Raw genomic sequence first — 13,872 nt, forward strand, 5'->3', positions numbered from 1 at the left:
CCGCCCGCCGATGGCGGAGGGCGAGGCGGTGCTTTGCTGCCGCGGGCCGGGAGCTGCGGGTGCCGCCACGGGCGAGCGGCGCCGGGCGCTGCCGCGGTCCCGGTGGGGCGGCCGCCCTCGGGCTGGCGGAGGCGCCGGAGGAGCCCCCGAGCCGCAGCCGTCTCCCTCGGGCTGCTGCCGGTGCTGCGGGCGGAGGCGGCTCCGCCGCGTGTCGGGCGTTGCGAGCAGGGAGCGCTGCGACATCGGCGGCGTGACGGGGCTGCTGCCCGCGTTAGTGCTCGTGGCTCTTTGCGCCGTGGAAACGGACGGAGCGGCGCTGAGCGGTAAAGCCCGAGATGGCCGGGAGAATGCCCAGCGCGGGGAGCCGGCGGGCTGTACCCTTCGGATGGCCCAGGTGCGAGCTGCAAACTCATCGCCGCTTCCGCCCCTGCCCTCCCGAGCCCCAGGGAAAATGCTTTCCAGCATTGTCGAGCTTCTGAAAGACAAAACTTGTGATTTGACACTAGCATCCAGAAAAGGTTTCTGTCTAGATTAGCAAATGCCTAAATTGTTCTTGGTTACATCCCATGACCGGTTTTAGGCAGTGACTTTATACTGCTTTTAGGATGTTCTTGTACAATGGTGAGAAAAGTGGCAGGTCTGATAGTGGTTTCACTTTTTTCTACTTCACGTTCCATAAGATTCTTTTATCCAAGCACTTGTTTTAAAATTCTACTGTAGGCGTTTATGGTTCACTTTTTTTTTCTTTGCAGCACCCGTGACTTTTTTTTTGCTCTAAATCGGGAGTAAATATAGCTGAGTAAAATCACCTTGGTTTTCTTCCTTCTTTTATTAACTGAATTGTTTTTATTAAAAATCCTATTTGAATATGTAGAAAAAGTGGGGATGTCCTGTAATATATTCTAGCTTTTCTTGTTTCCAGGGTACCCAGAAAATATGTCTCCCTTAGAGTCCCACAGAAACGTTCTCAGTGCGATCTCTATCAAGGTATGTATTTCCAAGTAAGTGATCCCTTTAGATATTTGCCTGTGAATTACCTTTTCCTGTAATTGAGAGCTTGCGTTCTGTGGGTTTTATGATAAAGCTGTAAAACATGTAAAAATGGTTTTGCAAGTCTTAATCGTTGAAGGCAGCAAGAAGTGGATTTAGAGCCTGTTCTTGAGCAGACAAAGGGAAAAAGTGTGACTTTGATGCTGAACTTGTCATTTTTCATTGGACTTGTCTGGAATGATTTAAGAATAGAGAGAGCTAGAAAAAGAGAGAAATAGAATTGGTTCTTGAGCCCTCCTCAAATGCTCACCATGATGCAGCGTAGAGCCGAAGGGAAGGGTGATGGAAGAGAGCTCTGTGCTTTAGAAGGAAATAAATTTAAACCTGATCTCCACACAGAGTCTCACTAACTTCTGTTGTTTTAAAATACCAAATACGTTTAGGAAGTGTTGGAAGTTAGTATTTTGGGAAAGAAATGGCAGTTCCACAGAACATTCCATGGAACAGAGGCTCTGGGAACAATTCGTGTTGTAACTGCTGTCACTGCAATCAGTTGGTGGCTCAGCCTTGCAATGTGCACTTGGCCTTCTATAAAGCACTGTTTTGTTTGCCTTTCAGTGCTGTGAGTCTTGATAAATTGGAGAAGAGCCCAAGAGAAATTTTTCATCCCTTGATATAAAAGGTAGGAAGTGACTTTTTTTGGTTTGGTTCTTTTTCTTTATTATTTTCTGGAAATAAAAGTAATTAAGTATAGGTACTACTGGTTTGTTTCTTCCAGTAGCAGGTGATAATAATAGTAGTAGTACTAGTAAAAATAATAATAGACATAATAATAATAGTAATGTAATACTACTTACACTGTCTTTATCCATTGGTCTGGCCATTTCAAATCAAAACTTCTAAACACAAATCAAGCCATCATCCTTGTAGAATCTTTCACAGCAGTGGGCTAAAGATCCTGGTTTTGTTGACAGGATTTATTGGTTCTGGAAGAACAAGAGGGAAGTAGAAGCCTAACTACTTCTAGCTCACAGAGCCGTCCAGTGAACAGAGCTTTGTGTTTTGATGGGCTTGTGATGACTTTGAAATCAATTGCTCCTTACAGTAAAAAAAAAATTCATGTTTTTTTGAACGTGACAGCAGAAATACTTTTAGGCACCAACTGAATAATAATAGATCACCAATTTAAGTAAAAAATTCATGCTATACTATCAAAATTTAAAGGTAAATTATTATGTATTAGGTGATGGTATAAAGTGTATGTTCTCATGTGTAATGCAAAGATACATACGTACCTGAAAGTCCTTAGAGGAAACAAATTTTTATGTCTGCTGTTTGACTGTTTATCATACGATATTTGGTTTTCTTTCCCAGGGATGGGTGAATTTTAACTTCGGAGTCCTCTCTGCTAAGGATGCTCAGCTTACAGGTGATGAAATGTTCAGTAATGGTGAGTTTTTCACCTTCTCTTTAATTGCTGTGCTGATCTGAATCAGAAAAAAACAAAAGCAAGAGAAAAAAGAAGGATGGTTTATTATTTTTGATGCTGTTTTGTTTGTTTCCTCAGTATTTGCTGCAGCTCTGCGAACCCAAGCTTTGGGTTCCTTCTGTCCCACTGGGAGTTGCCCAATTTGGTTGCATCTGGTGAAATTCCCCCTGAGACCTTACAGAACTAGCTCAAACTGCGTGAGAGCCATTTGCAGTTCTCTCCAGACACCTGGAGAATGGGCGACGTTTCTGAGGATCCGGCGAGCGCGCTTCTGTCCAAACTCAGTCTGTGAAATTCCTGGGGAAAACCCTTCTGTGTCCTGAAGGGCTCAAACTCTGGTGAGGATGCAGTTATCAGGTGCTCACCTGGATGGTTCCAGCTCCCAAAGGTAACACTTGTACTCTTGCCCTGTAGTTTACATCTATTGTATTTTTGTTATTTTGCAAGATTTTTTGTCTTTGCAAAATATTGTGCATTTCACTCTTTGGAACCTCTCAGATGGTTCTTTGGTGCAGCACCACCCCATGGGACACTTGGCTGCTGTCCTGAAGGGGTTGGTCGCTGGAATTGTAAATCCTGGAGAGTTTATATGTCTTCTGTCCCCAGGCAGGTATCGTGGTTTGTTTCCTTTTGTTCTGTTGGTTAGGCGCTGCTTCTCGTTGCAAGTATGAATTTCAAACTGCCCTGTTCTTACTTTAACTGTTTTCCTGGTTCTCTCCGCACGGCAGGGAAAGACTCTCGTCTCCTTGCCGTCGGGCTCGGTGCTGTCCAAGAAGATGCAGAGACTAAAAAAATCCTAAGAAGCAAAATACGACTGCAGGGAAAAGAAGCTGGAGAGAGCAGGAGGTGATATTGTTATCCTTACCCTGTATTAGAAACATCCGCTGTGCTTTGATGCTGGCAGCTGCCAGGGGCTTGTTAGCTCTTTGTAGGCAGGTGTAGGTGTTCACTTGTAGGTTTTTTCTCTGGACAAGTCAATTCAAACTTTGCTAAGCTTATATTTGCAGATTACTCTGTAGCACAGTCCAGCATGACATTTTTGAATGTTGTAAAAATCCCATGTTACTTGGAAATTGCTAATGAAGAGAAGCTTTAGGGGAAAATAAGATTTCAGGGTTGGAAGATGTGAGAAGAATTTTGTGGGGATGTTAGACTGAAGTAAAGCACACTTGAAGCTGGACTGGCACGCTGGCAGGTCCCCTATTAAACAGTAGTGCTGAGATTAGCCTGGGGGTTGCCCGTTGTTTCTGTAGAAATCAGTGTTTGCTGGTCTTCAGAGGTAAGCTGCTTTGAAAAGCTGGAAGGTGCAGCGTGCTGACAAGCCCCGTGCTTTGGATTAAAAGTAGATTTCGGAAGGGTCCTAAGCTTTTGTCTTTTCCTAGAAGTCGATGTAATCCTGTCGAGGGGTTTTTAATATAAATCTGTGTTGCCACGTCATCCATCAGAGCCCTGTTGTACTAATCATCATACAGATACAAAAGAGAAAATCAGACCCTGTCCCAACCACTTAGAGCCCAGAAGACGATTTCCTCGGGCTGCCATTTGCGTGCCATCGGTACTCACCACGAATTGACCCCTGTGGCTGTGACACAGCACCGGGACGCTGACGGAAGGAGGCTGGTGGCAGAGCCTGGAGGTCCCTGTCCCACGGGGAGGGAGAGGACGAGGCAGCGTCGCCTGCAGGGAGGGTCTCGTCCCCAGAGAGCAGCCGGCGACTCCATCCCTGCCCGGGGCTCCGGGTGCACCCTCGGGGAGGACGCCTGCCCTCAGGTTTCCCCCTGGGCACCCGGGGAGGGAACCAGGTCCATCCGTGTGGCAGCTGCAGGGCCTGCGGGCTCTGGGGCTCTGCAGCCGTGTGCCTTGTCACAGGGTGGCAGGGACGTGGCGCTGCCCGGCCGCGCCGCTGGCCTCGGATCCTTGCTGCTTTCCTCCTGATCCCACATGGATGTACCAGCAGTCTTCTGTCTTTTCTTTAAAAGTGTCCTTGGGAGACTTCAAAGAGAGGGTAATCAGTGATGTCAAAGCCGACATATTTGACCCGTTGGCACTCCGGAGAAAAGACAAAAAGCTGCTTTGCATCCTTGTGCCTGCAAGTCATGAAGGGGCTGGGCGAGGTCACTGAGGCTCTGAGATGGAGGTGAGTTTGCATTCCAGTTTATTGGAACGGAGGCTCATCAGAAGTTTCCTCGGCTATCCAAGGCACAGAGCCCCGGAGCCGAGCGAGCCTGAGCTGCTGCGTGCTTGCTGTGAGCTTTGGGGTGAGCGTGCATCGTTGTAGGCCTGGGATGGATTGAAATGCGCTGAGGAAAGCAGAGGCAGGGAGGGAGGGAAATGCTCTGTTAACTTGTGCCAATTCTTCTGTCAGACTCATCACGGCGGGACAGCGTGAGGACTGAAAGTGTAAGAAGATGTGGAGGGAAACAGAGAACCTGACAGGAGCATCGGACGCACGAGTGCACGAATTTTGCTTTTTGCTTGGATGTAAACTCAGGAGTTGAAAGGAATTTGGGAGTGAGAAGGGACATTTTAGAAGGAGAAGGAAAAAAAGAAGTTGTTGTTGTTGCAGTCCTGGCAAAAGCTTTTGTTCTAGCTAATAAAAGAAGTTAGTTTAAAAAACAAAAAGGAAAAAATGTAGTGTTTTTTTTTACTTCACTATGATATTCATTGGTGGTATATGGTGTGTTGTTTTATTTCTTGGTATTATTAACTCTGTGTAAATTGTTTTCTGAGTGAAGCTGTCTTTCTGGATTGGTTGGTTTGTATTTGAGGCAGGATTAATTTCAATAGGATTCTTTCATAGATTTCTGATGGGTATTACTGGGATTTTGGTTTTGTTTGTTGTATGCATAAACATAGAGCTTTGGTAGGGCCAGCTGGGCTGCTGGAGTTTTGGGTGTGAATTTATTAGATGGCTTTTGTTAGATGCAGTTTTTAATTTTTGAAATGTTTTTCAATGTAGTGGTCTTAAGGTGGTTTTTAAGAATTCCTTGTATTGTTTTCTGTTGTTTGTAGTTGGTGTATGATAAGGGATGTGGTGTGACTTCTTGAACGCTATGGTTTTAGTGTTCCTAAGTTGTGATTTCTTTCTGGTTCGATAGTTTTTTTTGTTTTTATTTTTTGGGACAGGGGCATTTATATGGTGGGTTTTTATAGGCAATACGTTTTTTAATTTAGGCAGTGATATTTTTTAGTATTTTAATAGTTTAGATTTTTTATTTTCATGGTTTTAATTATTTTTTTTAATTTTTTCAAATAACTTGTATGGAAGATAGGTTGTTATTTGTGCATGAGCATAAAGGTAGAGCTTTGGGGACTTTTTTTAGTAATGTTCAGGGTCAGTTGTACAGTTTTGAGTCTCGTGAGTTGGTTTGATTTAATTTTTAATGGGTGTTTGTTTTTATTAGCAGTTGTGTCATTTTCAAGGTGTATTTGAGTTTTTTTGGGGTTTTTGAGATACTGGTTTAGGAGGAAGTTTATGATGAGCATGTGCAGAGGTTTTGGGCTACTTTATAGTGGGATTTAAAGTTGATTTACAGTTAGGTTTATTTGAGTTTTTATTGGGGTTCAGTGACGTTGTGGGATGTGTGTTCCGTTAGTGATAGAAATAGGTTTTGTTCTGATGTGCTGCGACGGGACGGGCGTGTGCTGCGTGCCGGCGCTGACAAAGGTACGGTATCGCTGTGGCTCCGGTGTGTCGGGTTAGTGAACTTGTATGGTTTAATATAGAGATGAAAATAGCAATAAATATGAATTTAAAAATAAATCTAAAATTAGAGTGGTAAACATAAATATAGATAACAGATACATACATAACACTATAATACATGGTATATAATTGGAACATATTATCATATCGGTAAATGATAGTCTATTTTTTATATATATATATATATATATATACAAAGATATATAAATATAGATTGTAAAAATAAAAATATTTAAATAGAGTAAAAGTAAATTGGGGGTTTTATTAGGTTATAGGCTGGGGTTTTTAAATAAATGATAGAAATAAAATATAAATTCAGATATACAAATATATATAGAAATACAAATATCTATACATATTTAATTTAAATAAATATAAGTAAAAAAATATATATAATACAGAAAATATATATCTATGATTCTATTAGAAGGTATTCTCTCTAATATATATAATATCTATGAATAAAATAAATAAAAATATCCATATAAATATCATTCTAATTTTGAAAAATAAATTTACTTCCTAAATTTTAAATCTGGTTCAAATAAAGGGGTGTCGTTGGTTTTTATTTGGTTAGAGGCAGGAGTTTTATTTTAAATAATATAAGTAATATAGAAATGTGGATCTTAAGATAGAAATATATAATAAATATATAAAGAGAAATTGCTAAAGCATGAATATAAATGTATATATAAATATATGTAAGTAATATGAAGAGTTGTAGTACAGAATATAAATAACATTATACGGGAATATAAATATAAAAATCTGTAAATATAGTTTAAAAGAAAGGGAATGTTTTGGCTTTTATTGAAGTAGAGGCAGGGGTTTGATTTTGAATATTATAAGTGTTAGAGAAGTAAAAATCTTGACGCAGAAATATTTAATCAATGTATAAAAATATATAAATAACTACTCGCATCAGATGTAGTATAGAATGTAAATTTATTTATAACTTGACATTGGTAAAGATAAATGTATAAGTAAGCAATAGACATTAATATACATTATTATAAATAGAAATACGAATATAAAAATCAGACATAAGGATAAAACCTATTTAAATATTTTTTAAAAGAAAGGGTTGGGGTCTTTTTTATTATTGGGTTAGAGGCAGGGTTTTCATTTTAAATAATATGAATGTAGATATTATTGTTACATATTTCTTAATATTGAGATATTAAATCGAGATAGAAATATATATATATAAACACAAAATATAAGTAAATATAAATAATAGGAAGAGATGTAATGGAGAATACAAATAAGAGTATACATTAGTATACATTTTAAATGTAAAAGTGAATATCAACCTGGAAAATTGAATTTTAAAAAATATTTAAATACAGTTGAGAAGACTGAGGTTCTTTTTGGCTTTAATGTGGGTAGAGGCAGGGTTTTTATTTTAAATAATGTAAGTGTTACAGATGTAAAAATCCTAACACAGAAAGATATAATAAATATATAAAGATATGAGTAAAAGTATATAAAAATATAAGTAATAGGAACACATGTAACATAGAATATAAATTTATAAATAAATCGCTAAATATGAATGCAAAATCGATCATACATCAGTAAACATTTTAAATATAAATTTGAATTTTTTTTTTTTTAATTTAAATACAGTTGAAATGAAAGGGGTTTTTTTTTGCCATGTATGGGGTAGAGGTAGGGGTTTTATTTTGAGTACAATAAATTTAAGTTTTAGGGATATATGCAATATGGAATAGAAATGTATTCATAAAAACAAATGTATAAATGGACAGTGTACATCAATATACCTTATTAAATAGAAATGTGAATATTAATATGAAAAAAATTTTTTTAAAAGATTTAATTTTTTTTTTTTTAAGAAATTGTTGGGGTTTTGTTTTGTTTTATCCTATTAGACTAGAGGCAGAAGTTTTTTTTTCCTCTTCCCGGTTGTTTTGGGGCATTTATTTCAGAGCAGTTTTCGGCGGGGGTCGCCCCTGTTGTTTTTTGCCGCCTTCGCTGCCCGCAGCCCCGAGGCGCGCTGCGCCCCCGGCTGGGGCGGGCGGCAGTGCTGCCGCCTTGTGGGCGGAGCGCGGTACTGCAGCCCTGCGCCGAGAGGCCGCCACCTTGGGAGTGGCGCGTGGCGGATGTCGCGGACTTTTAATTGACCTTCTCAAGAGGGCGGCGAAAAGGGCGGGGAAGTGGAGGACCGGGGTGGGTGTCAGTGGACTGCCTGCATGGAATACCGACCCCGGCGCGGCCCCGGTGGTATTTTCTGTGGCGTTTCAAGTGTACCCGACACATGCTGTGGTCTCAGCGGCGCCGCGGGCGGGCGTATTTCGGCGGGTTTGTGACAGGCATGTGGGTTAAACGCCTCGCTGTGCCGGGGTCCTGTCACGTCCGCCTTCCCGCCCTGAGGGAGCCGAGCCGGGGCGAATAGTTCCGAAGAGCCGAAGAGCCGAGTGTAGGCGAACACAGCCGACTTGAGACGAAGAGCCGAGTGTAGCCGAACGCAGCCGACTTGAGACGAAGAGCCGAGTGTAGCCGAACACAGCCGACTTGAGACGAAGAGCCGATGATAGCCGAGTGTAGCCGACATTGGCCGCATTTAGACAAAGAGCCGAATATGACCGACTTTAGCCCAACCGGGCCGAGTTCAGCCGAAGAGCCGGAAAAGCCGAATTTAGACGAAAAGCCGAACCGAAACGATTTGAGACCTAAGCCGAACCAAGCCTAATTTAGCCGAGTTTATTTAAACAGAACCGAACGACGCCGCAGCGCTCTGCCCGCAGTGCGCCGGTGCAGACGGCAGGGGGCGCTGTATAAAGTGAGTATCAAATATCAACTATCTATAAGAAGGAATAAAAAGCTCTGTGTCACGTGCAGCAGTAGAAAATTTCAGGCTCCCAGGGAATAAATAGTTTTCTTTCAATCATTTTCGTTTTGGAGTTTTTTTACTCCCAGGTAGCCTGAAAGTTACTACTGCTGCTTTTTTATTCTAAAGCTAGAAAGGAAAACCAAGATTAGAAATACAGGGAAAGAAAGGAAGAAAAAGAAAAAAAGATAATAAGGAAAGGAACTGAAAGGAAGAAAGAAGGAAGGACAGGCAGGGAGGAAGGAAGGAAGACATAAAAAAAAAAAAAAAAAAAAACAACAAAAAACAAACCCACAGAAAAAGAACTCGAGATGGGCGAGAAAACCGCCCCCCCCCAAAAAAAAACCCCAAGATGGGCAAGAAAAATCCCAGAAATACCACAGGAAAAAAAAAATAGGAAAAAAAAAACCAAAACCAAAAACAAACAAAAAACCCCAAACAACAACAACAACAAGATGGGCAAGAAAAAAACGCAGAAGAAAACCCCAAGATGGGCAAGAAAAAGCCCAGAATAGAACCCCAAGATGGGCGAGAAAAATCCCAGAAAAAAAAACGGAAAAAAAACCTAAGAAAAACCCAGAAAAAAAACAACAGAAAAGAACCCAAAATGGGCAAGAAAAATCCCTGAAAACAGACCAGGGAAAAACCCCAAGATGGGCAAGAAATAAAATCAGAACAAAAAACCAAGATGGGGAAGAAAAAATCCAAGGAAAAAAAAAAAAAAAAAGAAACAAAAGAAAATGGCAAAGAAAAATCCAGAAAAACAGAAAAAACCCAAGGGGGCAAGATAAAACCAGAAAAAACACCAAGATGGGCAAGAAGAAATGAAGAAAAAACCCCAACAAATGCCAGAAAAAAATCAAGGAAAAAGGGAGTAAAAGCCCCAAGAAACAAGGCAAGAAAGAGAGGCAATAAAGGCCACAAAAACTCAAGAAAAAAAAAACAAAAACAAGAAATGCCAGAAAAAGGTACGAAAATGGTTCTGCCAGGTGCGATCAAGGTGAGCGGGTTCAGATTCAGGTCCAGGAGATGAACAAGTGTCAGATTAGCTTGGGGCACTGCTGTGCAATGCAGCTGTGACAGGATTTATGTTGAAATATACTTTAAATACATTGGGGATTGTTTGGCTTTTATTGGGGTATAGGCTGGAGATTTAATAAAAAATATAGAAATAGAAATCCAAATATATCGTATATATGTCGATATCAATAAATATTTAATATATATAAATATAAGTAAAAGAAATATATTGTGTCAAAAGAATATATCTATTATTCTATAAAAAGGTATTCTCTCCAATATATATAATATCTACAAATATAACAAATGAAAATTACAAATCTAGATGTGAATAGAATTATGACAAACAAAATTATTTTTAAAATTTTAAATGTGTTTTAAATAAAGGGGTGTCTTTGCTTTTTATTTCGTTTTATTTTAAATAATATAAGTACTATAGAAATGTAAATCGACATACAGAAATATATAATAAATATATAGAGATAAAAAGATATAAGGCCAACTATGAATAGAAATAGAAATAGAAATCTATGTAAGTAACATGAAGAGATGCAATATATAATACAATGCTTATTATACAGTAATATAAATTCTAAATATAAATGCGAATATAAATATGAAAAATATATGATGGGGGCTCGGAGCAGCCCAGGTGTGAGTGCGAGGATGATGGGGGCTCGGAGCAGCCCAGGTGTGAGTGCGAGGATGAGGAGGGGCCGGCTCCTGCCGGGGCCAGGCTGCTTTAGGGGGAGGCTTTGCCTCGGCTCCCTTTTGCACGGAGCTGCTGAGTGGAGGGGTTTATGGGGCGCTGCCGGCGCTGTCTCGTGGAAGGGCTGCGGGAGCTTCTCACAGGGTCGGGGGGACACCTGGATCCGCGCCTGGATCCGCGGAGCATCGCTTAAAGGAGGCGCCGAGGGACGAATCTTTGTGCCGGGGAGCAGCAGCCGAACAGGTGAGCCCGTGTGGGTTTGGAGCGGGGAATTTTCTCCTTCCCCTTTGCAATTTCATCTTGCCGGTCCCTCCCCGGATCCCCAGGAACAAAAATGGAGCTTATGAAGACAAAAGGGATTAAGGAGAAGGAAGCAGCTCCTCTTCTCTTTTTGTCTGCGTTTGAACTGAGGGGATCCCTCTTGACTTGTGGTTTTAAGGGTGTTGATTGCGGGAAAAGCTGCCTTTTCCAGGCTGTTAGGGGTATCCCTGGGGTGACAGGGAATCCCTGCGTTCTATTCTAAAGGGAATGGGGAAAGTATTCTTGTGGTATTCTGGGTTTGATTTGAAGGCAGCCACCACATTTTCATCACCCTCGGGTTTAAATGGAGGGGCCAGCCCTTGTGTCCCTCCTTTTGAAGGGTTTGAATGGAGGTCGAAATCGCCCTTTGCCATCAGTCGAAGGCTTTCATTTGAGGAGCGCCCCTTCTTTTCTGCTGTCGTAGGGGGTGAAATTGGAGGGGAGAACACATTTCTTTGCCCTTGTTGGAGTGAGGTGCGCCCCGCCTGCGGCGTCGGTTTCGGGGTTGCGTTGCGGGGAGCCGCAGCTCCGGCAGCGTTTGCAGGGCTGCAATGGGGCTGTGCCGCTGCATCGGAGGGCGCTCGTCGTGCCCGCGGCCCGGCCCGGAACGTTCCCGCTCGGGAGCGCTGCCGGCACGGCCCGGGCGGCTGCCGGGGCGCACGGGGGATTCGGCGCGGCCGGGCCGGCCGAGGGCGGCGGTGGCGGAGCCGCGCCGGTGCGAGCCGAGGGGAGCCGGGCCGGGCCGGCCGAGGGCGGCGGAGGCGGCGCGGGCGCTGCTGCGCCGGCCCGGGCGGTGCCGGCCGCTCCGTCCGCTCCGGGCGCGGGGCCGGGGCGCCGCCGGGAGCGCCGGGCCCGGTGCCGGCCCCGCCGGGCAGGGGCAGCGGGCGGGGCTCCCCGGGACGGCGCCGGCCCCGCGTGCCGGAGCAGCCGCCGCAGGAGCCGCTTCCCTGCCGGGAGCCGCGCTCCGTCCGGGGCCGGCAGCGAGCGCGGGGTTCGGCCGCTCAAAGCTCGGCGGTGCCGCGGCTCGGAGGCGCTTTGGAGGCGTTGATTGCGTGGCTGTGTTCGGTTTGCAGCGGGCGTACGCTAAGGGATGCGGTGTTCTTCCCGAGCGGCACGGTTCTCGGTGCCGGTAGGGCTGGTAAAGGTTTGTTTTGGATTGGGTTTTGTAGTCGGATTTTTTTTTTTTTTCCTGGGTATTATGTTTAGAAGGGCGCGCAATGGTTTTTACGGGTCGTAGCGCGAAGCAGCGGTTCGCATTTTAATTCTGTTGCGGCGGCTTTTATTAGCGTGAGTGTGTAGTGTTTGTTTTGGGGAGCTTGGGGTAGCGTCGTGTCGTTCGTAGCCGCGGGTTTTTAATCTCGGTAATTGCATGTGTGTTTATCGTCTTCCAGGGCTTTTATGTGTTTGGTTTGTTCGATTGTAGTGTATGTTTTATGGTTACGGGTAATTTGGGGGACATGGTTTATGGTTACGTATGTCTTTAGTCTTTGTGTTTGTCTCTAGGTGGTATTTTTATTTTGATCGCTTGAGGCACTATGGGTTTATTCAGTTGGGAATAATTTTTTTGTTGCAGATTTAAGTTTATCTGTTTTTTGGTATTATTCTTGTTGTTGGTTTCTTTATTTTCTTTTGTTGTTGTTGTTGTCTTTTAATGTATTTGAGTATTGTTTATCAGGGTTTTTTTTGGGAACATGGGTATTTATATGGTGGGTTTTTAAAGTATTTCTTTATTTGGGTAGTTAATTTCTTAGTTTTTAGTGGTTGAGATGTTTTTCCATTTTGTTAATTAGTTCAGGTTTTAACGTTATTTTTACAGAGGATTGTTTATTCTTTGAGTTAGTGTAGAGGTAGAATTTTGTAGAATTTTGTTTTTTTTTTTGTTTTTTTTTTAGTAACGTTGAGGATGAGTGGCACTGTCTTGAGTTTAGTAGATTGGTTTGACTTTTTTTAAGTACTTTTTGTAATTTGCTGTGTGTGTTTCTATAGGATTTTCTTTTATTTTGGTTCCATTTTTCTGTCGTGATGAGAATTGTTATTGTAAAGAGTGTTCTTTGTTTTTTCGCTGACACTTGTTTGGCTGTTGGAGATTCCTTGATGTTTTTGGAAGATATTGGTGGGAATTTGGTGCTGTTTGTTCTGTCATTTCATTTAGGAATTGGATTTTAAATATACAATTATGACTCTAACTCTATTGAAACAAAAGAAATAGATGTGTAGCAATGGGAATGAGCCAATTTTATTTTTATATATTCGATCAATTTTTAAAATTTAACATGTAACTTAAGTCATTATATGTTTCAATAAGTTATTCTAATTATAGTAGAGTATTGTGTCTGTTTATAGATATATGAATTGAGAATATAAATGTAAATACGACCCAAACAAAAATACAAATATATAAATGTATTGCAACTATATGCAGATATATAAAAAATTTAATAATAAATTGTAAATGTAAAATAACATAAATTGATACATTATATAATACAAGTAATACTGTATATATCTTATTAAAAATATTATAGGAAATGGATATAAAATAGATATAAATATGGATGTGATCTATCTATCTATCTATATCTATCATTTGTTGTATATTATGATAAATATAAATATTAAAAAAATTTAGGTAGTTTAAAATAATGAATGGTTTTGCTTTTTCTATGCCAAAGCAGGGGTTTTAGTATAAAAATGACAAATACAAATAATATAAAGGTAGAAATATAAGTATAGAAATATATAGTAAACACAGTAAAGATTTATATAAAAATTAGAAATATAAGGAAAAAGAAGTTGTAGCAGTAGAT

Source organism: Ammospiza nelsoni, chromosome Z, assembly GCF_027579445.1.
Source record: "Ammospiza nelsoni isolate bAmmNel1 chromosome Z, bAmmNel1.pri, whole genome shotgun sequence".
Lineage (NCBI taxonomy): Eukaryota > Metazoa > Chordata > Aves > Passeriformes > Passerellidae > Ammospiza > Ammospiza nelsoni.